The sequence below is a fragment of the Castor canadensis genome, chromosome 1 (genome assembly GCF_047511655.1).
Source record: "Castor canadensis chromosome 1, mCasCan1.hap1v2, whole genome shotgun sequence".
NCBI lineage: Eukaryota > Metazoa > Chordata > Mammalia > Rodentia > Castoridae > Castor > Castor canadensis.
The window spans coordinates 1489063-1517004 of NC_133386.1; the positions used below are offsets into that span (position 1 = coordinate 1489063).

Sequence of the window (27942 nt, forward strand, 5' to 3'; positions counted from 1 at the left end):
CGTGCCAAGCAGGTGGAGGTGGACAGGAGACTGGAGTCCAGGCAAAGCTCTAGGTTAGAAGTTCCATGAGGCAGGGGTGGCGTCCAGGAGGGACTGCGGAGCTCCTGGACGCACAGCCAGGTGAGTGTCCAGCTGGCCTCAACAAACCCCATGCCCCGCTCTATGGACGTTTGACTAGGGTGCAGCAGAGCTCACGGTGTCCCAGGAGAGGAGGATTCTGGGACAGAGATATGCAGCCTCCAGACCCAAAATCCACAGAGATCTCCGTTCAGAGCAGGGGCTCAGCCACCGCAGGACTCTCTTCCAGGTCACTTTGCTCTCTGCCTGTCTCTGCATCCTTCCTTCCCTTCCCTCCCACCCCCTGCCTCCTTCTTGTCCTCCAGGAGACTCTGCATTGTTTGGTTTTAGACAATAAGAGGCATCCAAGATGTTACTCTCCCCTAAAACGTTAGCGATCTCGTCCGAATCAGACTCAGGCTCTCAGGGGGCTACTTCAGCCTAGGCTGCGCAGCACGTCCAGAGAAAGAGGAACTGAGGTCTTCAGCTCCAGATGTGAATAGCATTTCTGTTTCAGCCCAGCATAGCAAATGCGTTTGGAAAAAGGGCCAGAAAAACGCGCAGCTTCACCCCAGCCGGCCAGGCGGCCAGTGCCAGAGGCGTAATTTTACCTTTCATCAACAAATGGGAATTCTTGGCTCCGTGTGCACCACTTTCGCCTCTTCTTTGGCCCACCTGGGGCTTGTACAGCTTTTGACACGTCTTGAAGTAAGTTTGCTTTGCAGCACTGATGGTAGTTCAGGGTGATTTGTGAGCGCGGCTGCACCCTGGAGCTCGCTGCGTCCACGCAGCTGGACCCGGGAAGGTGGAGCCACAGAGTCCTCGGCCAGCCCGAGGCCACTGTCGACACTTCAGCTGCCCACAGGTTTGCACTAGGGTTCTAGAATGTTCTGATGCCCCCTTCCCCCCCACCACATCTGCACAATGTGAAGACTGGGCCCACAGCCACTGGCTGCCCAGGGACTCCCTGTTGTGTCCTTGAACGGATGTGGCTGGCGAGGGTGTGAGGCTCCCTGGTAGATTCATGGCGTCCTTCCCAGCCTCCTCCATTTCCAGAACATGGGGACGCCAGAGCATACACTCCTCAAAGGCCCCAGGGCCAAGGCCAACGGGAGAAATAAACGGGTTTTGCAGCAGACTTCTCCAGGTCTTTGGCAACACCCAGAATCTCCGTGTTTTCATGGTGCTTTTCCCCAAAATAAGTGTTGAATTCACCCTCACACTTGAACGCGTTCGACTCCCATCAGCACTCATTCTCTTGCTGCTGAGAATCCAGCACGGGTACACACGAGTTCCCCCTGCACGGGGAGAAAAGTCCCATCTCCTCCAGATCCCAAGTTCAGCCAAGTCTCCTGCTCATGCAGAGAGCAGCTCAAGGGTGAGGTTCTTCACAGAGTCCTACATCTGTCACAACTGAGTGACACCATTGGTGGGCACCTGTGTAATTCCAACTAACCCCTCCTCTGCAGAGTGAGGCTTAGCAGGGAATCATCCCAGGCTCTGCCTTCAAGTCGTTCTTTCATCTGGCTATAAGGAAGCTTCCTGGTAAATTACAGTTGTTTTGAGCCAACTTTTAAATTATTTGATAAATATCTAATGAAACATGCATATGTCAAAACTGTTGGTAGTTTTATCATGAGGTATATTTCTTCTTTGCTGGAACTTAAAATGCAATTACAGATCAGGGTTTCTGAGTGTGTGTTGCATAGATGTCTGGTGCTCTGCCAGAAACCTCTAGGGGGTCCAGGAGCTGGTCCAAAATGTGAGCAGAGCATTTGAGGCAGCCCCAGTCCACACAGCAGGAGAGGCCGCGCCAGGCAAGCCAGACGGCTGTGTGTGAGCTGTGTGTTCCTAGAGGCCAGGCAACAGGGCTGTGCCCATCCACTCACTGGCCCCCGCTCCCCTCAGAGTCAAGGCAGACAGCAGCTCCCCGCCTACTGAGCCTTGGGGTGCAGAACCAGGCCAGCGAAGGTCTCCATGAAGTGCCATCTCTCTCGGGCAGCGTGGTGTGGCAGTGGAAGCCAGCACAGCACAGGTCACCAGCCTATGTGCTCCCTAGCGACAGCGACAGGATAGAACCCAGCAGCTCCTCTGTCTCCATGAGTCAGGGATCACAGCCCCACTTCCAGAGCGTGATGCAGGCAGGTGTGGCCCTGTGAAGGGATGGGCATGGTGAGAGCAGAACTTCCTCCCGATAGCCACATTTTCTTCAGGTGCCGCCAGAGCTCAGACCTCCCCGTCCGGAGAGCAGGCACTGGCTGTGGGGTGCTGCCCTCCGGGACACTTGCTTCTTTGTCCAGTCTCATCACGTCCAGGCAGCTCAGACAGGGGTGGACGTGGAACACTGATTGAAGTGTCACACACATACCACGCCCCCCCAGAAGGAACAAGCCAGCTGAGGATGGCGGGAAGCTCAAGTGGGAGCTCCATTTCTGATTTAAGCTCACTGTGAGGCTTAAGTAAGAGGGGTATCTGGTTCTAGGGTTTGCTCCACGCTCACCCTTCTCTGGTGGCCACTCAGCCACTTGGTGCTCCCCTCCCACCCTATGCCCAGGTCCTGCCTGCCTGCCTCCAAGGAGAAGCGACCTGTTTCACATGCTGCCCACTCAGCTCCCTGCAAAGACCCTTCCCTGCCCCTGCTGCAGCCATGGCCTCCTCGGGGACTTGCTCTTCCAGCTGGGAGCCACCAAGCACCCCTCACCATCCACAAGCAGGCAGCACCAGGTGCAGAACGTATGTCCCTTGTGTACTAATAAAAAACCCACGGCCTGCATCTGCCGTCACAGTTGTCCCCAGGTCTCCACTCCGCAGTATTGAAGTGAAGTATCACTGAAGGCAGAGATGTGTCATGGGCACAAAAAAATTAAAGACAGGTCTGAGAATGATTAAAGATCTTTTGGACACACAAGAAAACATTTATAGAGCAATATGTCAGCAATGTGAAATGACAAAGTGAAAGAAAATCAACTTATTACTTAGGGTGTGGGGGCTGGGCAGAGCAGGCGAGGCTGCTGCTGAGCGAGGCTGAGCTCGAGGAGCATGGCACACACCAGGCCAAGACATCGCAGCCCCTTGCCGGGATCCAGCACCTCCACCCCTGTGAGCTGCTGACCACATGCAAAACCGAACTCAGTGCTTCGGTCAGGTCTATCCAGACTGTCGCTCTGACTCTACCTTCAGTGAGTCATAACTTTCTGAAAACTTTTTGGCTGAAACTATTTAGTCTTGTTTTTATTTTTTTTCCCCCAAAGAGGTGATTTTGTGTGAATGTTTAAGACTGAACAAAACAGTGTTTTATTTTTGAGTCGTGGAGAGGGTGTTTTAAAAACTAGTCTCTGCTCTCAAACAATATTTTTAAGTGGTACAGTCAAATTATTTAGATTTCATACACTTCTGAAGAATGTCTGGGTTATTCCTAAGACTGGCCTGGCTTATTTCTGGATGTGGTCTTTTTTTTCTGTTTGGGCAGAATCACCTTTTCTCTGCCCAAACTCACGTGCCAGGGAGTCCAGGTTCCAGAGCTCTGTTCGCTGCTTTTTGGTTTTACTTAACTTTCTACCTTTGGTCCCTCCCGCAGCCTTTCTATATGTACTTGTCACCAGAAAAAAAGGACAGATAAATTCTTTGTGCCCTGTTAGGAGTTTTCTGTGAATACCTCTAGGAGGTCCTGATTGCCCCCGACCCCCGGTCTGAGTGGAAGCCACTGAAGGGCTCCCCTCAGCTCTCCTTTTGCCACCGTTCAAGAATCCTCTGGCCCCGTACATGGAACAGGCTCTGTGAAGGGCATCACCCACCTCTGGGCAGGGAAAAGATGATTCTGCAGCCCTTGGGTAGATGTGGAAAAAGACTGCAGTGTTGAGAGGAGAGAGAGAGAGAGAGAGAGAGAGAGCTCTTATTCATGCAAACATACTTAACACCCAACATACTTAAAATGGTTAAGATGGTCCAGGTGCAGAGACTCATGTCTGTAACCCCAGCTGCTTAGGAGACAGAAATCAGGAGGATCGTGGTTCAAGGCTAACTAGGACAAAAGTTAGCAAGACCTCACCTCAGCCAACAAGCCGGGTATGGTGACATGGTAGGAAACTCGCAGTCTGACCTGCTGAGGAAAAAGCATGAAACCCCATCTGAACCTAAGTCAAGAAGACTGAGGGCAAGACTTAAGTGGTAGAGTACCTGCCTAGCACGTGTGGGCCCCGAGTTCAATCCTCAGTACCACCAAAAAAAAAAAATGGTTAAGATGGTGAATTTTATATTACTTCATTATTTTTACTATAATTAAAATTTTTAGAAAGGAAAGGATGGGAGGATTCCAGGACACGGGCTTGGCAGGGTACCTCCTCATCTTCGGTCCATCTAAGGAGATGCCCTGGTCCTTCTGGCCCAGCCCAGGTCTCGGTGACTTCCCTCATGATGTCTTAGTCAGGATGCTGGTGGCTTTCTGGTCCTCTCAGTGGACTGCTGGGGCAGAAGCTGCCTTGGTCTCCACAGTCATCGGGGGCAGAGTCTGTGGAGATGGTCAGAGGGTAACTGGAGTGGGTCTCAGGCTGAAAGCAGGAGTAAGGGAAGCCCCTGGCCAGCTGTGCCTGACTGTCCATCCAGTGGATGGTCCCGGGGCACCCCCTGGACTCTGACCAACCTAAGGGAACATGCTGGCCCAGAGGTGCCCAGAACACAACAGAGCCAAGTGTTTCATGTTGCAGCTCCCTCTCAGCAAACCCCAGACTCAGGGGGAGAAACACCTGAGGAAGCTCCCAGGATCCAAACTGGCCAGGTGACAGACCCAGAACTCAGTCCAGAGCACCAAATCTGGAACATTCATGGGAAATAAGAAAACATCTTCAGAAATAAGGTCTACACCTTGCAGGAAACATTTTTAGAAAGCTGCCCACGAAGGACCAGAGTTCAAAATGGACACGGCCACCTTTACAGTGAGAAAGAGGTGGAGAAATGGCTTCAAATAACTGATGGAAAAAGTTTCACCCCAGAAACCTACACCTAGACTAATCTTTCATTCAAGGAATAAAAACATCAGAGATTGAAGACCAGCAAGCACAACTGTCCGCTTCTGTTTCTCAGGAGGCTCCAGGCGGTCAGGTGCCACCACACGGGGCTCAGGAGTGCAAAGAAGCCTCCGATGCCCAGTGGCATCATCTTCTGATGAGAAGACCCTGGGAATGACTGGGGTGGGCAAGGGGTCCCCAAAAGCATGTCCTCTCTCTGCTGGTACAGTTTCCAGCCCACCTGGGGCTTAGCTCTGCCTGGCATCGTGGGACCATGGCTCTCCCACCTGCACAGACAAGGAGGTCTGTTGCCATGAATGTAACTCTGTCCCCTAAAACACAGAAGCCCTGACCCCTAGTGTGACTATACTTGGAGCAGGGACTTGGGGAGGCAGGTGGGGTCACGTAAGGTCAGGAGGAGCATGCCATCCCACGAGAAGAGGAAGGACAGCAGAGCACAGGAGTGCTCACTTTCTGCACACACAGGAAAAGGCCGTGTGAGGACACAGGAGGCGGAGGCAGAGGTGGAGGCCGTCCACAGCCAGGAAGGGGCCCCCACCAGAAACCAATCGGGAGTTCTGGATCGGGGACTCTGGCCTGCAGGACTCTGAGAATAAACGCCCGTTGTTGAAGCCTCATGGGCTAGGGCGCCTTGAGTTGGGGGTGGCTGTAGGTTGCTGAGGCAGACATCACAGACCAGCTCTCCGCCCCCTAACCTCAGCCCTGCCGGGTTGCCGGGCCCCAGCTCAGGGCTCAGCCCTCAGCATCCCTGATGTGGCCGACCCTACATTTTCCAGATTCTCACCACTCTGGCCAGGCTGTGTCAAAGCTCCAGGAAGGCTAAATTCAGAGCGTCGTTGAACTTTGCATTCCATGGTGCGGGGACGGAGGCCTCTTCCTCGGGGCCATTCGGACCCCTTTCTGCACTCCAGTTCCTCTAAGTAGGCGTTAATAAAGCAGAGAAATCCTTGGTTACGGGAAGGCAGCCGTCTCGGGTATCTTTTCTCTTGAACGATGTCTTCTCTGTGAACATCCAGGAAGCCATAAACCTCATCTGCTTAGCACATTAGGTGGGGTCTTAAAACAGGACTTTCATTAAGGGGCAGTGTTCTGTCCACACAAACACAAGACCAAGGCTGCAGGAGAAGGAAACCCCATGTGCAATTGGTCCGAGTGCCACAGGAGAGGCGAGAGGTCCTGCAAGTAACTTGTCAGCCGCATGTTCCCGTCCCACGGGAGACACCAGCTTAGTGAAGGGCTGACACGAGGCTCAAAGCCAGGCAGCAGGGTCACGGCACGGATGGCCTGGGTTCTCTGTTGACCTCCTGGCTGACTATCAGACCACACTGTAGCTATAAGTATATTTTTAGCTATTTTATAAATATTTGAATTAAATCTTTATTAATTTCACATGATTCACTCTCTCGGTGAATCATCCAGTGCTGAAGTTTCTACATTTAAAAGAAAACTCACAGGTAGACTCCGTATGGATACCTAAGATGGGAGGCTAGGCTGCCTGGAGTGTGGAGACCCCATCCGAGCAGGATGAACGGTGCTCTGGCTCACCCAGGGCCCATCTGTGCCCACACACTGCCCCGCACCTGCCCAGCCACGTGTCCTCATCTGGGTGCCACGAGGGTTTCTCTTCTACAGCTTCTTCTTTCCCTTGTCTGCACAGAGACTTTGAATCCACTCTCCCAGCATGGAACAGGAGGAGAGCAGTTTTGTGACTGGAGGAAGAGCTGTAGAAATGACACTTCAGGACAACAGCCCTAAAAGTTGACTTTTGCAGGCCCGTCTCAAGCCTGAGATCTACAGAGATCAACTTGGGGAAGTCACAGACCATGGTGGGGCAGGTCCAAGCTGAGCTATCTCAGGACCACGGGGGTCCAGAGGGACACTCCTCCAGTTTGGGGACACTGTCTCCAGTGCTGGGAGGGCCCTGTCCACTGATCCTGAGAGCCTATGCTTCTCCCTCTCTGTCCCTGTCCCCCTGCAAACCCAGCTACCCCTCATCACCACCAAATTCATCCTGTCCAGAGCTGGCTGCTCCATCAGCAGTGGCTTTATTGCTCATATGTTCTGAGACAAGGACAACCCACCTCCACGTGGAAAGAGGAGAGCTGTCAACTTTCCACAAGGTGTGCTGTGGAAGAAGGTGGACACTCAGCAAAGCTGGGCACAGAATGGATGTACAGTACCTGCCACTGCTGCAGTCTTTCTGCTGTTATCACTGATGGCCTGCTAAGTGCTACCACTGTCCTCAGCACTTTGCTTACACCATCTTTTGTGAAGATTCACTTCATCTTCACAAAAAGCCTTAGTGAGGTGAAGGGCATTGTTGTCTTTCTAGGGAGGGGAAAATGCTTGCCTGATTCACACTGAGATTCAAACCCCAGGCTCTCAATCCAGAAGGCAGGCCCTTCCCATCCCCGCCCTGTGCTCCCATGGGGCAGCAGGGTGTCATCTGGTAGAAGCAAGAGGACTCCCTTCGCCGTCTTCAGTGAAGGAGGTGGGTTCACAGGCCCAGATTGAAGGAGCAAAGATACTGTGAGCTTGAAGCAAGGACCCTTCTTGCATCAAAGGCCGAGGTGGCAGCACACAAGGAGGTAGGCACGGTGGACAGCGCCTGAAAAGGAGTTTGGAGGCGTGACCTGGCTGCCCAGGCAGACAGCAGCTAAGCACTTCTCTGCGGGCAGGCCGGAGGCAGGGCCCAGGCGGGGCCTCCTGCCCAGAAGCTGAACCACCTGCTCCATAAACACAGCCTCAGGGCAGATCCCCCATCTGGAAAGCATGTGGGTGACCTGGCTCGCCAAGACGCCTGCGGGCCGAGGTCAGGCCACCTCTCCTTCCCAGGGTAAACAAGTCACTCTGGGCGACACAGACAAGCTCTGCTAAGTAGTGGCCACAAATTTGTTTTCTTTGAAGGAAACAGGAGACACTTTTTCTATTGTATTAAACCAAACCTGCAATGCTTACTTCCAGGCTGACTCACTTTGTGAGTAAATCCACCCCCTAGGGAGCGAGGTGGGGGCTCCCTCCACTTCCCAGGGGACAGTGGACACAGGGATGTCCTCAAACTTCTTGCCATCCCTGGGCCAGGCCAGCATGGCTTTGGGCCCCCACCCATGAAGGGTACACACCTGACAGGATGCCCGGGGGCCTGGAGCCTCTGAGCTTCCCTCCATGACCTCGCTTCTGACACAGGCTGTGCGTAGCCTTCACTGCTGTTCCAGTCTTACAGCTGTCGACCTCGCCTCCATTCTCCCTGAGAGCAGCCAGAGGCCAGGCGCATCCCTGTGGCAGATCTCCTGTGACCCTGTGGGTCGTGGGGAGCCATTTCTATGACAAGGAGGTAAACCAGTCAGTCGGCACTCTCGTTCACTGGCAACTCAAGTTCTTAAGGCAGTAAAAGAAATACTGAGCCTCATCTAAGAAAATCTCAGCCAGTGCAAGGGCGCAATATGGAAGGCACCGTACTTTGGCATCCTCATGGCCTCATGGCCCACAGCTAATCGCTTTTCCTGCTGGCTTTTAGTTCTTACAGCTGCTTTCGTATTTCAAAATAATATGTAGATAACTCTAACATGCAGACACCACCAACTATTGTTCTAACTTGGTTTAAAAAACAAAGACTATCAGGGATCTGCAGGGAACATTGCCAGCTGATCTATGGCAGTCCGCCCCACTGGCTCCCCCAAGTGACCACTCGTGGCTCACAGCCCTGTGGATCTTTCCTCAGTTTTGTTTTGTGTTTTTTTATGCACATACAGGCAAATACAGGTCCAAATACCTATTTCCAGTCTTTTTTACACTAACGATGACACAATGCATGCACCGTTCATGACCTTGTTTGTTTTCTTAATGGTGATCATAGAAACTTTTCTACCCCAGGCCCTGGAGACATTTTTCCTTCGTTCCACAACGGGACCCCCAGCTTACCGGGCCGGCCCCTCCTTGGTGGAACTGGGCTACCCTAGGTTCCCCCCACGTCTGCAGGGTGCACACCCAAGGTGGGAGGGGTACCGTTGTGCTGAGTTGTCCTCCGCGGGGGGAGCCCTTCTGCCGTACTTTGCCCAGTTGTCTGCCCATGAGAGAGAGGACATGCTGCTGACCTCTGTAGTTTGCTCCACTTCTGATATTTTTAAGTTCTGGGAATTGAACCCAGGCCTCCCATATGCTAGATAAACACTCTACCTCTGAGCTACCCTCCCAACCCCAGCAAGGATATTTCTTTTCTTTTCTCTTCCTTTTTTTTTGAGGTGCCGAGGGTTGAACTCAGGACCTCACGCTTGCTAGGCGGGCGCTCTACCGCTTGAGCCGCTCCACCTCCCAATTTCTGATAATAACTGTGCTCCAAGCTTCAGGGTAGACCGTCTTTGGTTCCCACTATAGTTCAAGGGTGAACTGCCCTGCACATTCCTCCTCCACTTCCTCTCCACGTGCAGCAACTTCTCTCTGTTCCCTTCTACAGCTTTCCTTGTACTGATCCAAAACACGGAAAAACAGGTGTCACTTCTATTTTATCACTTTAAGTGACTCAGTGCAGAATCAAGTAGCTTGATGACACACCCTAACCAACTGCTTAGGGCAGCTGCTTCTGTCAAAGTTAAGCGGACATGCTCTCCTATGCCCCCACAGCTGCTCAAAATGCTACAGACCCCCGTGTGCTTTGTGCGCTCCATAATTCACACGGCGAATATGAATTGAGCCTTATGGTGGGCCAGGACTGGGAATGCCACAGTCACAAAACAGGCACCCCTGCTGTTCCCACCCCTGAGTCAGTTCCCAGACTCAGAACACTTTGAGTGACTGAGTGATGGTAAAGCCAGATCCCTTGAAGAACTGCTGCAATGCACTGCCAGTGGCCCTGTGGGTCCCCAAATCCATGCTGGGGTCCATTTCCCTGGTTCTTGAATCTCAATTGGAATAGAAACTTAAGAGCTGGCAGAACCCCACCTTGGTTCCCTGACCTGTGGGGTGAGGGTTAGTGTGGGGGAAAGCCACCAAATCTGTCTCTACTAAAGAAAACAGTAACTCAAAAGCCAGATGGTGCCCAGAAGGATGGCAGGGATCAGCACCACCATCCAGGCCTGGAGAAGGCAGGGGTGGCAATTCCAACCACAGCCCCACACCACGCTCCCATTTGGCCTGTCCGGGAGACAGGTGAATCTTGGAGAATGACAGTGGATTCTTGTGAGCTTAGCCAGTGGCATGCTGTCTCACGTGTTCTCTCTTTGCTTGAGCAAATTACCATCCAGTCTCTGGCATGCGGCTATTCATCTGACACGTGCCTTTTCTCCATAGCTGTCCACTGGCTCCACCTGAAGCAATTCACCTTCAGCTGGCCAGGCCAGCAATACAACATCCCTGTCTTACCTCAGGGGTCACACATCTCTAACCCAACGTCAGAGGTTAGTTCACAGAGATGTTGGCATTTTCCATCCACAATGTCACCATGCTGATTGGACCTAGTGAGCCAGACACAGAAACTGCACTAGAATTGTTGGTAATACATTTGCATGTCAGAGGATGGGAAATACATCCAATAATGATTTGAGGACCTTCTGCCTCAGTGGAGTCCAGTGGTGTGAGCCATGCCGGCTGTCCTCTAAGGTCCAGGATAAACTGCTGCATTTGGTCTCTCCCATAACCAAGAAAGAGGCGCAACACCTCTTTCCAGTCCCAGCAGCCTCTGCATTTGGGACTCAACACACTCCCCATGTGGATTTGTTGCTCTGGCCCATTAACAGAGTGACCCAAACAGCAGCTATTTTAATTGTGATCCAGACTGGCTCTGCCAGTTGAACCACTGATGGGACAGATGCAATGGTGATGGAGTGACAGTGACTAGGGAAGCTGTGTGAGCCTTTGGGAGTCCCTACAAGTGAATCACAGTGCAAGCCCTAGGACTGTTTCCCTCTGTGAACAATGACTCCACTTTTGAGAACAGTGAAAGCTTTGTTGGAGACCAACACTTAGCCATGGGCTTCCAAGTTACCATGCAACCTGAGCTCCATCATGAGCTGCATGTTTACCTGACCCTCCAAGCCATAAATGTATGTGCACTCAGCAGCAATCACCAAATGGATGTGGTACACATGTGATCAGGCCCACAAGCGAGTCATGTGGAGAAGTGGCCGAAACGCGCTGTGGTCCCCACTGCTGGAACACTGCTTTCCCTCTCCCGGCCTGCACTTGCAGCCCGTGGGGGTCACCGTGGCCATCCGTGAGAGGGAGAGAGGTCTGGGGCTATGCACGGTATGCGAGTACCACCCGAACGTGGATGGCTACAGCATTTCAGCCATCTCTAAAGGACAGTGGTGACAGGAAATCTTCTCTGTGAGCAGAACTCAGGGCAGTGCGCCTGGTGAGGGACTTGGGAAGAACATTATTGCAGAACAGGGACGAGAAAACTTGGGAAAAGTACACGCATAAAACTCATTGAATGGGTAAAAAAGTGAAGAAGTGATCCGGGAGAACACTTACCAGAAAGTGACCTCAGCCAAGAAGGACTTTCTTGAGCAAAGGGACAGGGTGAGCTGTTTTATGGACAGAGCCGGCCTCTTCTCCAGGGATGCTTTTGTTACTCACAACAGTGCCATGAGCTCATGAGCCAAGTGGCCACTTACTGAAGTTGACCGAGCTATGGTCACTGCAGAGGGCCCAGTCTGCCAGTGGCAGAAACAAACACTGAGTCTCCAACATGGCACCATTCCCCTATGATTAGCTAGTTACATGGTGGCAGGTTGGCTACACTGACCACTTCCATCATGGAAGGGGCAGCAGTGTTTGTCCTTGCTGAAAAAAACAGACACTTGTTCTGGGTGTGAATTTGCCTTTCCTACATGTAATGCTGCTGTGAAAGCTGTCATCTATGAAAGCACAAAATACCTTATCCATTGTTGTGGTGTTCCACCACACACCTGCTGACCACATCACAGCTACAGAAGTGGGCAGAGGACTCAGGCTCACGGGATTCACTGGTCTTACCATGTCCTGAAGCAGCTGACTTGATAGGATGGCGGGATCCATTTAAGACACAGTTACAATGCCAATTGGGTGGCAAAACTTGCAGGACTGGGCAAGGTTCCCCAGGAGGCTGGACATGCTCTGAATCAGCCAGGACTCACGGGTACAAGAATCAAGGGGTGGCATGGGAATGGTACCACTCACCATTGCCCTGAACCACATGGGCTCACTTTTTTGCTTCCTGTTTCCATGACCTTATGGTCTGCATCCTTATAGGTCTTAGTTACAAAGAAAGGATTGTTCTACCAGGAGATGCCACAGTGATTCTTCTGGCCTAGAGCTAAGATGCCATCAGCCACTTTTGGCTACTCGGGCCTCTCAATCCACTTTATCTCATAGCAATTTCAATATTCAACCCTCTACTGTGTGCTGACGCTCTGGGGTCTCTGGGGAGCAATCACCACTCGAGCCCTTCCCCCTCCTCTGGGCGAGGACTCAGAGGGGCTGGCTGCCCATGGCGGCAGAGCTATGACCTCATGATAATCTTCATTTTGAGAATGAGTGCGGTATAAGGAGTTGTGAGTGAGTATCAAGTTCACAAAGCTGGGCCCATGACCAGGTTGGTGTGTAAATTTGACAGGGTTGTGGAATGCCCAGATATTTGGTCAAACATTCGAGTGTCTGTGAGAGTGTTTTGGACAGATTTGTGTTGAACTCCTGGACTGAGTAAAGCAGATACCCCTTCCCAATGGGGTGGCCTTGCTCAGTCACTTGAGGACCTGAACAGAACACATGGCCTCAGGAAGGGAATGGTCCTCGTACTGCCTGCTGAGCGGGACATGGAACTTCTTCTGCTTTGGACTCAACTATGCCTTCCGTTCCTCCAAGCCTTCTGATAGGACCTGAACCCCTGGCTCCTGGGTGGCCAGGCCACCAACTTACAGGTCTTGGGACGTCTCCGATCCCACCATTGTGCGAGCTCATTCATTACGATAAATACATAAAGCTGAGGCTTCCATTTCTCCTGAGAACCCTGGCCAGCACAGCCACAAAGCGAGTTAATGAAGACAGGTGCACAAGGGAGTACAAATGCTGACTCACATGCGTGAGTCAAGTGTTGGGGACGTGTGGGGGCAGAAGGTGACCAAGCGAGAAGAATCATGAGGCAGGAGGAACACAAGGCAGAGGGCTGGCTGTAGCTGACAGGCAGAAAGTTATTTCAAGGATGAGAGAGAGATTAAACCAAGAGGTAATACGAAGAAGGTAGAGGATGCTCTGAATTCATTGCTCAAGTCTGGCTCCCCTATCTTCTGTGGATGGATTTAGAGATATTTGAGAACATGTGTCTAATGAGGCAGAAGAGCAGAGCACATTGGATTTATGCTGGATATTTCCTTCTGAGGAAGACAGTTTCCAGGGTCTCTGCCAAGAGCAGACAGCGGTTTTGTTCAGGTGAACAGCTTGGTGAACTATGTCTGCAAGTGAACACAGGTGGGAGTCAGGTTGGAAAGCAGGGGCTGGAGGGATTTGGGTGCTTATGTGTGGGCAACTGAGAACCATTTGGAATCCCTGGGTACCGCTGGGAGAGACTGGGAGAAAAACAGCAGAGGCCAAGGTGCTGGTGGAGACTGGAGTTCTCTAGTCTCAGGCTTCTGGGAACTGAGAATCCATTTGGGATAAAGGCATCCATTCAGCACCGTCCCTGGAATTCCTTCCATGGGAGTTTAGTTGTCATAAAAGCAATGAGACAGGAAGGAGGTCCAAGACCAGACGGGCAGTGTAACAGATCCTATCATGAGTGGTCATGTCTGAGCAAGAACAGTGATGGACTCAGGTGACCCTAAAACTCCTGGCAGGAACCCAATGACACAGAGAAGAAAAGCAACTCTGTTCTGGAGGAGACACAGTGACCAGAGAAGAGACAGTGACTGGAGGAGAGACAGTGACCAGAGGACAGACAGTGTCCAGAGGAGAGACAGGGTCCAGAGGAGAAACAATGAGTAACCAGAGGAGAGACTATGTCCAGAGGGGAGACAGTGTCCAGAGGGGAGACAGTGCCAAGATCCCCACCCCACAGTTGTGGCGAGGGCAGGAGCCAGCCCAGCTTCTCCTGTCCACATTCCACAAACCATGGACCGGCCTGCTGGAGGAATTCCTGCACACAGGACACTCTCACCACTGACCTGGTCTTTTACTCACACGTAGAAGCTGACAAGCAAGGGTCGTGGACATGCTACAGCACGAGCAGACACAAGGAACGTGAACAAACTTGGCATAACTCAGCCCACGAGACTTCAGGACAGGGGACCAACACACTCATGAACGCTCCCCTGAACCGGTGTTCCTACAACATCTAAGAAAAATAAGAACCAAACGTGCTTGAAAGCTGAACAAGCAGATAAGGAAACATTTCTGAATCCACATGTGTGATTAAAGGAAAATTTACAGCTCCACAAAAGGGCTAAATATAACTAAGACATTGTTCGATTAATAAATTTGGAGATTAAAGTCAGTTTATCTCCAGGAAAAGAACTGAAAATAGAGAGAAGGAAAACATTAAACAGTGTGGTGAGTCCAGCTCAGAGACCTAATGTCTTCCTCAGAAGGATGACAGTAGGAAGTGACAGAACACAGGTCAGAGAAACTAATAAAATATTATAAAATAAAGCCCTCAAGCTGAAAAGAGGCATAAATCCTTAGGCTGAAAGAACTCACTGGCACACAACAGGATAAATCCTACACGAATCACATCTAATCAAAGTGTTAAACTTCTGACGCACAAGGGTCATCATAGGACTCCAACAGTATCCAGAAAGAACAAGAAAATGTTGCCTACAAAAAAAAAAAAGGGAATCAGATTTGCAAAAATCTTACTATAAAAACCATGATGTCCTTAGGAAGAAAAAGAAAAATAGCTTTGAAATAATGACCAAGAGTGAGTTAGAATGGCTTTGTGCGTCCAAATCAAATGTGAGTGAGATGGGGAAAGATGAGGTATTTTCAGAGCAGCTGAAAATAATAAGAATCTACCTTATACATACACATTGATTTAAAAAAAAAAAAAACTGATTGTCTCCAGAAAAATCACAAGGAATCCAAAACACAAGAGACTTCAGAAGAAATGGAATTAACCCAGGAATGCTGCAGAGGGAGGACAGCTGAGGCGCCCTGGAAACACAACAGTGCATCTTACAAGAGCAAGTCAGAGCCCTGGAGGGGCTCAGAGCTTCAAGGAGGAAGTGCGTTCTGTCCAAGAATCTATGCAGAAACCCCAGAGGGGTGGGGCTGCGTGAGGAAGGCCAGTGTTGTCTGCAAGAAGCCAAGGCGCGGGAACCCGGAGGAAAGCCCAGCTCTATGAAATACGCATTGCCTGCGCACTCCAGCCCACCTGCTCTTGCCTGCTCTGGCAGCCCCCAGCATGGGGTAGTCCCCTCTTCATGAGGAAGGGGGTCCCCACCATTTGGAAAAAGCCCCCTCTCGACTTTGTGCTCCCCTCCTCTGAGTGCCCTGTGTCTCTGTTGACATATACAACAGAACTCAGAATTGCCATCCACACTTGCTCTGCCCTGTGTTCTCTGAAACCACCCTCTGTTGGCCCCTCACCTAAGTTGTTCTTGACAGCCTCTCCTCTCCATGGCTGAACCCAATAGTGTATTCTGTCTCCTGTGGACACCGTCTCTTCTCTGGTCACCATCTCTCCTCCTGAGCAGAGTTGCTTTCCCTCTCTGCATCACTGGGTTCCTGCCAGGAGTTTCAGGGCCACCCTGAGTCCAGTACTGTTCTTGCTCAGACATGACCACTCATGCTAGGACCTGTACTCTCCTGACGATGCCACGTGGGGTCCTCACTGGAACCTCTTCCTCCCATAATCCTGCTGCCTTCGGCTCTGCCCCCACCCGAGCCCTGGCATCTCCGTGGGTGTTGTGTCCTCTGCTTTGATCTGCTCACAGGTGTGTGATTCTCTCACCTTCTGTTCCCAGATTTTGTCACACTGCTCCTCTGCTCTTGGACCTCCCTCCTGTCTCAATGCTTTTATGACTTCATTCTCTCTACAACTAAACTTCCATGGAAGGAATTCCAGAGACAGTGTTGAATGAACGCCTTTATCCCAAATGGATCCTCAGTTCTCAGAGGCCTGAGACCAGAGAACTCCAGTCTCCACCAGCACCTTGGCCTCTGCTGCCTTTCTCCCAGTCTCTCCCAGCGGTACCCAGGGATTCCAAATGGTTCTCAGTTGCCCACACATAAGCACCCAAATCCCTCCAGCCCCTGCTTTCCAACCTGACTCCCACCTGTGTTCACTTGCAGACATAGTTCACCAAGCTGTTCACCTGAACAAAACCGCTGTCTGCTCTTGGCAGAGACCCTGGAAACTGTCTTCCTCAGAAGGAAATATCCAGCATAAATCCAATGTGCTCTGCTCTTCTGCCTCATTAGACACATGTCCTCAAATATCTCAAAGCCAAGTCCTTCATCTCTCTAAATCCATCCACAGAAGATAGGAGAGCAAGACTCTTTACCAATAAAAATTTATCACTGCTGTGTTGTCCCCCGAAGGCCCACACATTAAAGGCTTGGCCCCAGGGTTGGTGTTATTGAGAAAAGATAGGACCCAGTGGAAGGTCCTTAAGTCATTGGGGGTGTGCCCTTCAATGGGATTTTAGGAACCCCCCAGTCTCTTCCTCCTTTTTGTTCCCTGGATTAGGACGTGAGTGGCTTTGCTCCATCACAGACCCAGAAAAATGAGGCCAATCAATCATGGACTGTGTTTTCACCAAAACTGTGAGTCAAAATCAACCTTTTCTCTTTATAAATTTAGCATCTCAGGTGGTTTGTTATAGTGATGGAGTCTGACTAACACATTTCCTGACATAATGCCCTTCATTGGGAAGGAAAGTTGCTATCAGAACTCCACCCGGTGACTGAGCTGGAAGGTGGGAGATGCATCTAGGATTTTGACCCCCATCGGCGGGTCTGAGTGTAATCTCTGTTCTCTCTGAAGTACGGGCCTGAAATGCAGCAGGTAACGTGAGGGCAGAATCAAGTGCTCAGTGTAGGTGAGCGGGCACTTTTCATCCCCTGTGACACCCTGAACACACTGTGGAAGGACCGCTAGAGCGCTCTGCTCCCTAGCTGACTTCCATCTCAATCAGCTGCCGGAAAAGGCATATCGCCAGCCACAGAGGACATCAGATGACAGCCTGCCAGGAGATGAGCACGTCTATTCGCTGCTGGAGCAACCAGAGTCACACCTGTTGGAGAGGTCTGCATATGCACAGTATTGGTTGGGCACTGGAAGATTTATTGACAGAGCAGCAGAAATCCCTGTGCCCTGACACATTCAGTCCCAAAGTAATCAGCATCCGATGAACTCATGAAGTGCCAGCTTAGCTGGGGGAGACCACACTTGGGATGTTGTTACATCTTGCTGTCAACACCTGAACCTGAGCATCTATCTACTCAGTACTGACCCTTACAGCATCAGCCAACAGGCTTCAAAACATTCCTGTGTTTGTTCCAACTAAGTCAGTCCCACACATCCCAGGGTTTTATGAACAGGAAATATCTGCTCCATAGCAGCAGGACAGGAAATATCACGAGGAAAATTTCCCTGCGGATGGCCCCCAGGCTCTGTCTGAAGAGTCTTGGAATGTGTCATCTACAAGAATGTCTGTCTACCTGGCTCTGCTCCTCCTCTCGTTATCCTCATGTGCAAGTCCTGGCCCTTGATTAAATTTTATTTCCATGACTGTCCCGTGTAAGCGTCATGCCATTGTCAAGAATTTCTTAGGCAGAAATTCCCTGAGGAGACTGATTGGAAATAGGTTAAGAGTTTCCACAGGAGCCAGGCGCCAGTGGTTTACGCCTGTAATCCCAGCTCCTCAGGAGGCAGGATCAGAAAGATCACGGTTCGAAGCCAGCCCAGGCAAGTAGTTCTTGGGACCCTATCTCGAAAAAAACAGGGCTGGTGGAGTGGCTCGAGGTGAATGCCTTGAGTTCAAACCCCACAAAAAAAATAAGAAAGAATTTCCACAGGATCCTTTCTGCTCAGGGCTGAATCTGTCATGAAGTCTTCAGAAGCAGGCTGAGACTTGGGTCCCAGGATGGGGACATGGGTCTGTGGCCTCAAAAACTGCACTAAGGGGCACATGCCCGTTGGAGAGGGCGTCAGAGAGAGTGCCGATGTCCCTGTGCTCAGAACAGATAAGTGCTCTGCATCGGCATCTCACTCAATGCTGATGGCAACCGTATGAGATACAGGCTGTGTCTTATCTGCCTTTCCAGAGAAGGAAACCAAAGATTAGGAGTGTCGTGGGTGACTCGTACCTTCCTAAATGAGGTGTGTTACCGTGAGTTCTGTCCCCTGGGGACTGAGAATGTGACTCTATTTGGAAAAGGGGTCTTTGCACAGCTAATCAAGTCATAAAAGGTCAGTAATGCAGTCACTGACAGTAGGACTGGTGTCCACATGAAACGGGGACTTGGATACAGACCCACACCCGGAAGGAGCAGCGCTAGCGACGGCTTTGTGCTCCTGAGCTGTGGACGCTCAGAGGAGGAGCAGGTGCGCCAGGCATCTCCAGAGGAGCGTGGCCCTGCTAACACCTTGACTGCAGACCTCCAGGCTCCGGTCTTTGAGAGGATATGTGCCCATTGTTGATCTGACGCCAGCCCCTGGCACTTTGTGACCACTGCCCTGGCACACTGATGCTGGCCATGGCCTTGGGTCACACATGAGGCAGGGTTTCCACACATGGTCTGAGTGTAGTGCCAGGGAGCTCCCTCACTCCTTGGGGCAGGCTCCTGGGAGGGGTGGCGCTGCACTAAGGGCAAGGCTGATGCCCCAGCCCTCTGTAGCCATCCCTGGTTGAAAATGGCTCATCCACTTTCAATGGAGAGCCATTGTTCCCCATCCTGATATCCTGCCTGCAGGTGGCTCTGGTCCTTGAGGGGTGCCCAATCTAGTCCTGCCTTAGTTGGTTCAGCTGCCATGACAAAGCTCTATAGACCAGCAGACTAAACGTTTCTTACTCGCAGTTCTGGAAGCTGAATTCCAAGGTTAAGGTGCTGCAATTCCATTCCTGGTGAGGTCCTCCTCCTGATTTGTGGGTGGCTGTCTTCTCTCTGTGCCCTCACATGGAATAGAGGGTTACCATATCTCTTTCTCTTCTTATAATGATCCATCACAGGACTCCACCTTTGACCTCACCTAACCCTGGTCACCTCCAAAGGCCCCACCTCTTACTACTGTCACCTTGGGAAGGACTTCAGCATATGACCTTTGTGGGGACAAAATTCAGTTTATAACAAATCAATCCGTGGCCCTGGCTGGGGCTGTGGATGTCATCCCACCTTAACACATCTAATCCTTCTCAAATATGGGGGACCCCATCAAAACATTGTGGGCCTCAGTATGGAGAGAAGCTGTAAGACCGTCCCTGGCCAGAGGGGCTGCTGTTTCCTGCTCTCCCTACTTCCTGTTCAGGGCCAGGTTATCTCAACTTGCATGATTTGAAATCTGCAAGTTTTTTTTGCCTTTCCCTTCAGACCAAGCCTGGAGGGCAGGGCCAGATCTCCATCTTCCACATTTGGCACCTGGCGAGCATGAATGGACATGCTCGAAGGTCACCTGGCTTACCTGACTATAATGGTAAGGAGAGAGAGGTAAGGAAGGGAAATGAGAGAAATCCAGTGATAACTCAACACTGGACAAATTCAATCCCAAAACTGAGGCACAAAGGCCTGGAGGAAATGAAAGGAGAAATACTGCTTGGAGAATTAATTTCACAAATAACTGACAATTGGCCATAGTCATAGGAGTGGGTAAGATTTGACAGGTAGGGAACAGGAGAGGAAAACAAATGAATGTGTTCAGACGGCTGTGACTGATTCACCCACCATGACACCGAGCTGATGGCAAGAGGTGTCAGTGACCTGAGCCGGTCAAACCAAGGACACGCCGGGCAGCTTCGACAACAGAAGCGTGCTGTCATACAGGCCTGCAGGCTGGAAGTCCCTCACCAAGGTCAGTTCCTTCTGAAGCTGTGAGGGAGAACCTGCTCTCTGCCACTCCCAACCTGCAGTGGCGTGCTGGTCACTTGGGGTTCCTTGTCTTGCAGATATTCCACCCTGATCTCTCTTCCACAGTCACGTGGTTGTCTTTTCCCTGTGTGCCCATCTTGGTCTCTCTCTCTCTCTCTGTCTTACTAGGATATCATAATCATTACATAATCACCTTCTCCAGTCAGACCCCATCTTAACTAACTGCATGTGCAATGATTAGTTTTTCCATCGGCCACGTGAGGTCCTGGGAGTTGGACCACAACGTGAATTTTGAGGAAAATATACCTTCTCCCAGGTAGGGGGATTTTACACCCAGCGTGTGAGACTGTGCCTCCCCATGGAAGGCTTGAAATTAGAGCAATGACAGAAGCTACCCCTGCCCTGACAAGGACCCAAGCTCTGAGATCGTAGCCGTGTTGACTTGGAGGTAGAAGTCAGGGAGAGAGAGATGGAGGAGGAAAGAGAAACCAAAAGGCCTTGCATAGACCAGGTAAGCTGTGTCAGTCTAAAACCATAACTGAGCCAGTGAGAACAGAGCCAAGGGCAGTGGCAGGAAGAATTCTCAGACCCTAGCTGTAGGCAAGCACAGGCCACCTGAGCCTCACCAGAGGGGACAGCTGGACCATGGGGTTAACACTGAGTGATGCGTGGTCTTGACCTCTCTCCTGGTAAATCCAGTGTGCTTTTCTTCTATTGATGGCTATGTTCTCCATTGATGAATTCGTTATACTGTTGATCTATTGATGAACCCATCACACTACTCGTGGATTGGTGACTCCATTATGCCACTAATATATTGATGAATTCGTCACTCTCTTGGTCTACGGATGGCCCATGATACCCATTGCTGGAATTAAATAGACTCCACAGTGCTTGATGTGTGTTCATTTATTCATTCATCACAGTGGGTCAGGAGCTCGATATGGGCCTCACACATAGACTCAAATTCTCCCATTGAAGGATGAGAACAGCTCTTGTTTCTTTTCAAGACCAAAGAAGCCTCAAAGATGTGACTTGGCCAAGGCAAGGCACTATACATAGTCTGCAAAAGAGTCAGGATTCCAACCAGATCCACCTGAGTGCTCTGTTCTAGAAACTACTAGGAAACGAGACCTTCTCTAACTAGGGAAGATGGCCCTCTCTTATGTGGAAATGTGACCCTCTGTGGCTACGGAAATGAGACCGCATCTCAGTAGGGAAATTTGTCCCACTGTAGCTAAGAAAATGAGAACTATCTAAACCCATTGTTAGGATTAAGGTTTTATTTCTATGACACCTTCATTAAAACAAAAGTTTATTAAGGAACCATCTGAAATTTAGTTTTCAAATAATAGCACGCCCTTCCCTTGTCCAGAGGAATGGACAGGTGTTCTTTTCTTTCTCACACACATGCACACATACACAATCACACATCACACATGCACACACACACATCACACATATCACACACACACATCATACAAACACACATCACACACAATACACAATCACACATCACACACACGCACACACAATCACACAATACACAACTACACATCATACAATCACACATCACACACAATACACCATCACACACTCACACACATAATCACATATCATACACACAATCACACATCACACATACACAATCACACATGCATAAGCACACAGTCACACATCATGTGCACACATACACAATCACACATCACACACACGCATAAACAATCACACATCCCACATGTGCACATACACACAATCACACTCACACACATATACACAAGCACACACACAATCACACATCATACACGTGCACACACACAATCATACATCACATACACACAATTACACATGCACACACAATCACATCTACAATCACACATCACATACACACCCACAATCACACATCACACACACATACACGTCACATACATGAGCACACGTCACACATGCTCACACAGGAGTAGGCTGCCAGCGCCTCACAGGTGAGCACTTTCCCCTCTTGTCTCCTCTGGGTATTCAGCAGGACTAACTTGAACTACTGGAACTGACTGCCTTGGTGCCAACTGCCTTAGAGGGGCCAGAGGACTGCGCCCTGCAGCTCTGGGACAGGGACGAGTCTGGCCACTATAACCCTTCAGGCTGCCAGGGTCTGCCAGAGCACACGGGCTTGCTGCAGCCCTGCCTGCCCCAGACCCTGGGTTCCCACTGCATCACTGTGTTGGAGGGGCCTTTGTGCTCAACAAGTTCCATGGAGCCACCTGCATGGACCACCCTCCATCTTCACCCCATTCTACTGCTTCGGGGAACTTCGGGCCATCTGAAATTACCTTTTAAAACTGATTGTTATGCTCATTCTGCCTTGCTCCCCCATGAGCATAAGCCCCCTGAGGGCAGGCCCCTCTCTGTGGTCAAAGATGAACAGGCCAGGTGCTGGACATGCAGGAGGACAGATTTGAACTGGCAATAACCACAGGGTACTGAGGAGTTGTGTGGGAGCCTCAGTTCACCTGGAGGAGACTGGGCCTTTTGCAGGGAGGAGGAGAGAAGAGAGATGGCAGAGCCGGGCTCAGAAGCATCAGAGAAGCAGCATTACAGAAGTGGGAGACCCCTTGGCGGAGTTCGCTGAAGTTAGGTGTTGCCCTCAGGCCTGGGGGTGGTGCCCCAGCCTCCCATGTTGCTGGGACAACGGGAAACTCTTTCAGCAGCCTTGGGCACTTTAAGGGGCAGGTCACTGCGGCTACTGGCCAACATTCCAGGATTTACTGGCAGGCGTGGCTGAGTTGAGAAGAGGCTTGGGGTTGGCATTTGGTCAAGAGGGTGCCCTGTCACCATCAGCACTGGAGCCCAGTCACTGGTGACCTTGCTGAGTAACAAGTCATGCAGACACAAGGTTAACATCCCACGGTTTCCATGGGTCAAAAGTGGTCAAGCTCCATGGGTCATCCAGGACAAAATGGAGGTGTCAGTGGCACGAGGTCCCATTGGAGGGGGGCCGTGTGAGCTCCTTCAGTTGTAGGATGGAGTCCCTTTTACTTGTTGGCTGTTTGGGGTGGGCTCAAGGGGATCGTGTGGCCCCTCAATATGGCCATCTTGGTTTCTCAGGCCAACAGGAGTCATCCCCAGCATGTCCTCCTCAGCCCCCAGACCCCTTTCACAGCTGGCCTGGAAAGACTGGGCCACCTTGGTTTCCTAATCAATCACAGGTGTGATGACACGCCATGTTTATAATTCTGCCCGCACACACATGCAGGGGACCACACAAGATTGAGGCTCACTAGGGTCACTTCAGAATTCTTCTCCCTGCGCCCCATGATCTGAGCAGTGTCTGACATGTGATTGAATGAATGAAGACTCAATGATTGTTCTCTAAGAGCAAGACCTCTTGGAATTCCCAATGCCCTCCTTTCCTTGGGGACAGAGCTAATCCTAGGGAAGTAACTTTTAGGGTGGGGGATGCTTAAACTTTACTGAGCCCCTGCCTCACCTGGGACCCCTGTTACAAATGCACTTTCTGAGCCCCAACCCCAGGATTCCTAGACAGCAGGTGGAGGGTGCCAGGAGTCCTCCCAGTCTAGGTGGACATAGTTCCTGTGACTGTGACGCAGTTCTGTTCACCAGTCTTCGAGAGTCCTGTCTGGGACACGAAGCCCGAGGAGATGCGGCTGAGCAGAGGGGTGCTTTCCTTACCACCGAGAAGATTTTGTTTTTAAGCAACTTCCAGGCATTATCACTCCACACTAGGGACATCCAAAGGAGAAAATCAACCTACTTCAAAATTATTTTCCATCAAGAATGAGACAGGATGAGCCGCGCACAATCACAGAGCTGTAGGAAGTGACAGAGCTCTGAGGCCCTGCTTTGGGACTGGCTGCCATCTGTCACTGCACCTGAGGGAAGCGCTGTGTCATGGCCCCTGCCTGGTTTGCCATTCACTTTATTACAGATGACATAAATCCAGATCCTACTTAGTGGGCTTCAAATTCAGCCCCATGTTTAAGGTGGTGGATCACCACACCTGAGTCTGATGTTCTTACATTTATTCCTTGAAATATTAATGCTATTTAATGTCAAACATGACTCTTTTGGGTTTATTTGGTTTGACTGGGGTTCAAACTCAGGACTTCATCAAACTTGACTCTTAATGACCTTTTAATTCTCTGCCATCAAAAGCACAATGTTATGAATTGTCTTCAATGAGCAAACACCAAACATCCAAAAAGCACGAGTTTGTCCCTATCTTGGGAGTCTGAGGTGACCGAGGGTGGCACATGTGGCTGCATGTGTCCCACTAGGTTCTCCCACAGAGCAGGGGAGGAACACAGTCCCACTGGGGTCACTCACACACGTGGAGAACTCACCTCAAACACACAGTGGGGAGGACAGGCGGAAATCAGGTCCTAGAGCAAAACCAGGGTGCTGCCATTCTGGGTTTGCTCCCTAAATACTTAGTGAGATGCTGACTTGGCAGAGCAGAACCCAGTCGTCCAGCTTCACTGAGTTCTAACCGTCATCTTCACTCACTCAATGGACAGGCCTGCTTCATTCAAATGCACGCTGCTCACAGACAGGCCCGGGCCAGCTGTCACCACCCCGCCTTATCAGAAGACATACACATCTTCCCAGCTGTCACTGTGTCCCCTCTTCTCCTTGTGAGGTTTTAGTCCCCCAGGAAAGGGAAAGCTGAAAAAAAGAGAAAAGTGTGTCTGGGAAGTGGACACACGGTCAGCATTTATGGCAAGAGACACTGTCGGCTATCGATAGAAACGTCCATCAGGACAAACCACCACAAGTGACAAAAGTGATGCAGCCTCATTCCGCAGAAATGTCCCTCCCAGAGCTGCAGAATGAACATGGCAGTCCCGAGGTGAGCAGGAGGGCCAGCCAGGCTATGGTGGGGCATAGCTTGCTTCCCTTGGTGGTCCAATTATTTGGTGCAATTTCATCACTTTTTGAGCAATTCCTGCTCTCTGGCTCTCCCGTGGACATAAATGCTGTCTGGAGGCAGAGCTGGGAGGGTGGAAATGTCAGGACCGACACTCAGGATGGCCTGATCTCAGGGAGCCGCCCCATGTCGTGACCTCAGGGACCCTTCCTTGAACAGCTCTAACACTCTCAGCCTCTGCCATCAGCACACCCGGCTGCTGACACCTGAGTGACTTCTATCTCCTTTCCACAGATCGCTGAAGGAGGACACTCACATGCCGTAAAGGACAATTATCAGCTTGGCTTCCTTATCTTTGTCAACCCTGCCCAGTTTAAAACTTAGCTCTGCAGTGATTGCAGTGAAGGGGAGGCAGGGCAGCACGCCGGGAGAGGCTTGGGAGAAGGAGGAGCAAGTAGATGGGAGGGGAGGAGACATGGTCCACACAACTTGCCCATGTCTTAAAGATTAAAACAGAAGAGATCATTGTGGGTCCCCACGGAGCACAAAATGTTGCACATTGCCATTTTCTGGAGGGTTGTGATGAGATCAATCCCGGGACGTGCCATGTGGCCCCTGCAGTTAAATGAGGACAACTCTAGAGTGCACACACTTTAAAGAAGGCATAGGATTTCTCCACGATGACTCACGTCAGCAAGGACATCCACTAAAGCGTCACGTACGAGAGACAAGTTCACGATTGCCCTAACAATAGGGGCTTGGCTTAACACTACTTGGTACAGCTGTGTGGGTATATAGTGTCAGGAAGAAAATGTGCACGTCTGGTCTGTGTTTCTCGCAAGCGTGCTTACACAACCCTCAAGTGTGGACTTTTATATAACGGCTGGTTTTTACCGTAACTACACACATCTTTATGCAGCTTAAGTGCTTGGTCCTTCTTTCTTCTCAGCCCTTTCAACAGCCCTGGGGAGTAATTATAATACTATTACCCCATTTTCAAAATGAGAAACTGAGCCCAAGAAAACACGCCGCCCTGAGACTTGCATGAATTTCCTTTGACCATAAAGCAGTGTGCTCAGTGCCTCTGGAGAATGCATTTGGCCAAGTGTCCTGTTGGTGTGTGTGCTTCTGTGGTCCTGTCATGCATGAGTGTGCTTCTTTCTGCAAGCCATGTGCATGCCTGTGCATGTATGTACATGCAGGTGCATTCCTATGCGTGGGTGTTCACAGACACCCACATGCATGCACATTCATGTGGCTCCCAGTAGTGCATGTATACGCACACATGTGCACGCGTGTCATGTGCATACATGTGTGCTCGTGTGTACATGTGTGCACCCATGTATGTGTGCTTGCATGTCTGCACATGTGTTGAGGTTCATGCAAGTTCATCCCCAGGTGTGCATGTGTGTGCATGTGTGCTCGTGTCTGTACACATATATACTTTTTCATGCATGTGCACAATGCTGAGCGTGCATGTGTTCATGTGCACACATGGATATGCTTGTGCTTATGTGTGTGTGAATGTTTGTATGCGGGTGTCTGTGTACACGCGTGGGTATTCCTGTGCATGTGTGTGTGTGCATGTGCTTGCGTGTACATATGCACATGTCTGTGTATTAGGAAATGGACCAAAATTCTATGGGATTTCCAGGAGTCAAGATTATACAGCCATCTCTCTCCTTCCTCCTTCCTATTTGACTTTTTATGGCATCTCTCTTTTTAAGTAAACGTGTTACTTTCATAACCAGGAAGAAAAAGGTGAGTCTGCAAAAGAGATAAGCAAGACTGCTTAATTCAGCCATATATGGAGATGGAGCTCACTGTTGCACAGGGCTGAGACTCGCACCCCAGGCTCTGAGGTCCACTGGAGGGCTTCACCCCTCTTCTAGGTACTGACTGTGCTCATGCCTCTGAAAAGCTCTGCTCATACAAAGAAAAAAAGGATTGAGGGCCTCAGGACAGGCTGTGAAGTCCTCCCTTCAGTGGGAGGGCAGACGGGTGGGCATGGGGTGGGGGAGATTCTTCCAGTGTGGGGTGGGGAAGAGAGGCAAAGTGGTGCTCACGAGTGCCCAGGCGAGTAGCCCAGCCTCCAGCACCTTGGTGGCCTGGGTATCAGGTGAGGACTCTGGGTATGCCTCACTCTGATGTCCTCACAGGGTGACTGCAGCCTCAAAGCTATTGCAGACATTAAGGCTCAGTTATGGCAGCTCCCCCTCCCCCTTGTCAGCCACAGTTGGAAACTTCAAATGCTTTTCCAATTTCCTCTCTGAGATGGGACACTTGTCTTCTGTCTCTGTGACCGTCTGCCTGACCGTGCCCTCCTGCTGCAAACAGTGCCACTGGACAGCCGTCTGCCCTCCAACAGGCAGTGACGGCCACTCTGCCACTCTGCTTTATACACCACGGCTGGTTTTCTGTTCACTCGTTTGTGTATGCAGTGCACAGCGTGTGGATTTTAGACTTTCTGTGTGTCTTACTACACTTGCTCCAAGAACAAGGGTGTGGCTGAAAACCTCTATCATGGAAGGTGACACTGGGGTGGGCAAAGGTCACCTTGGACCCCTTGGGAATTCTGTAGGACTCTGGGCTCCTGGCATAACATGCCCCACATAGGTAAGGGCACTGCCTCTCAGTCATTTATGGGATGGGAGGTGAATTCCAGCAGGCCAAGGAGGTTTGAGCTGACAGGTGCCCCCTGATACCACCACAGATGTCCCCAGTCTGGGGTCTCTGAAATGGAGACCCAGGACCTTGAGCTGGCTGCTGACATATGGGCTTAGCCTCATCCCAGATTCAACATGCTCACAACAGAATGCATCTCAGACCCTGGTGCTGGAGAGTTTGATTGTGTCATAACTTCTGGAAATCACTAAGGTTTCCCTCCCACCCAGGACATCGTGCAGACGATTAGGTGGCTCCAAGATGAGATGATGTCAGTCCATCATGACCAAAGGACAGGGCCAAGGCCTCTCTGTGTCACCC

General features: G+C 50.8%; 1 long non-coding RNA gene across 1 annotated transcript in view; it reads right to left on the reverse strand.

Moving 5' to 3' along the window:
- Positions 1–24206: 24206 nt before the first annotated feature.
- The window catches only part of LOC141422499 (uncharacterized), a 31512-nt gene continuing 27776 nt past the window's right edge, over positions 24207–27942 (reverse strand). Inside the window, exon 4 of the long non-coding RNA XR_012447089.1 lies at positions 24207–24755. This is a non-coding gene — a long non-coding RNA (uncharacterized lncRNA). The remainder of the gene's footprint in view (positions 24756–27942) is intronic.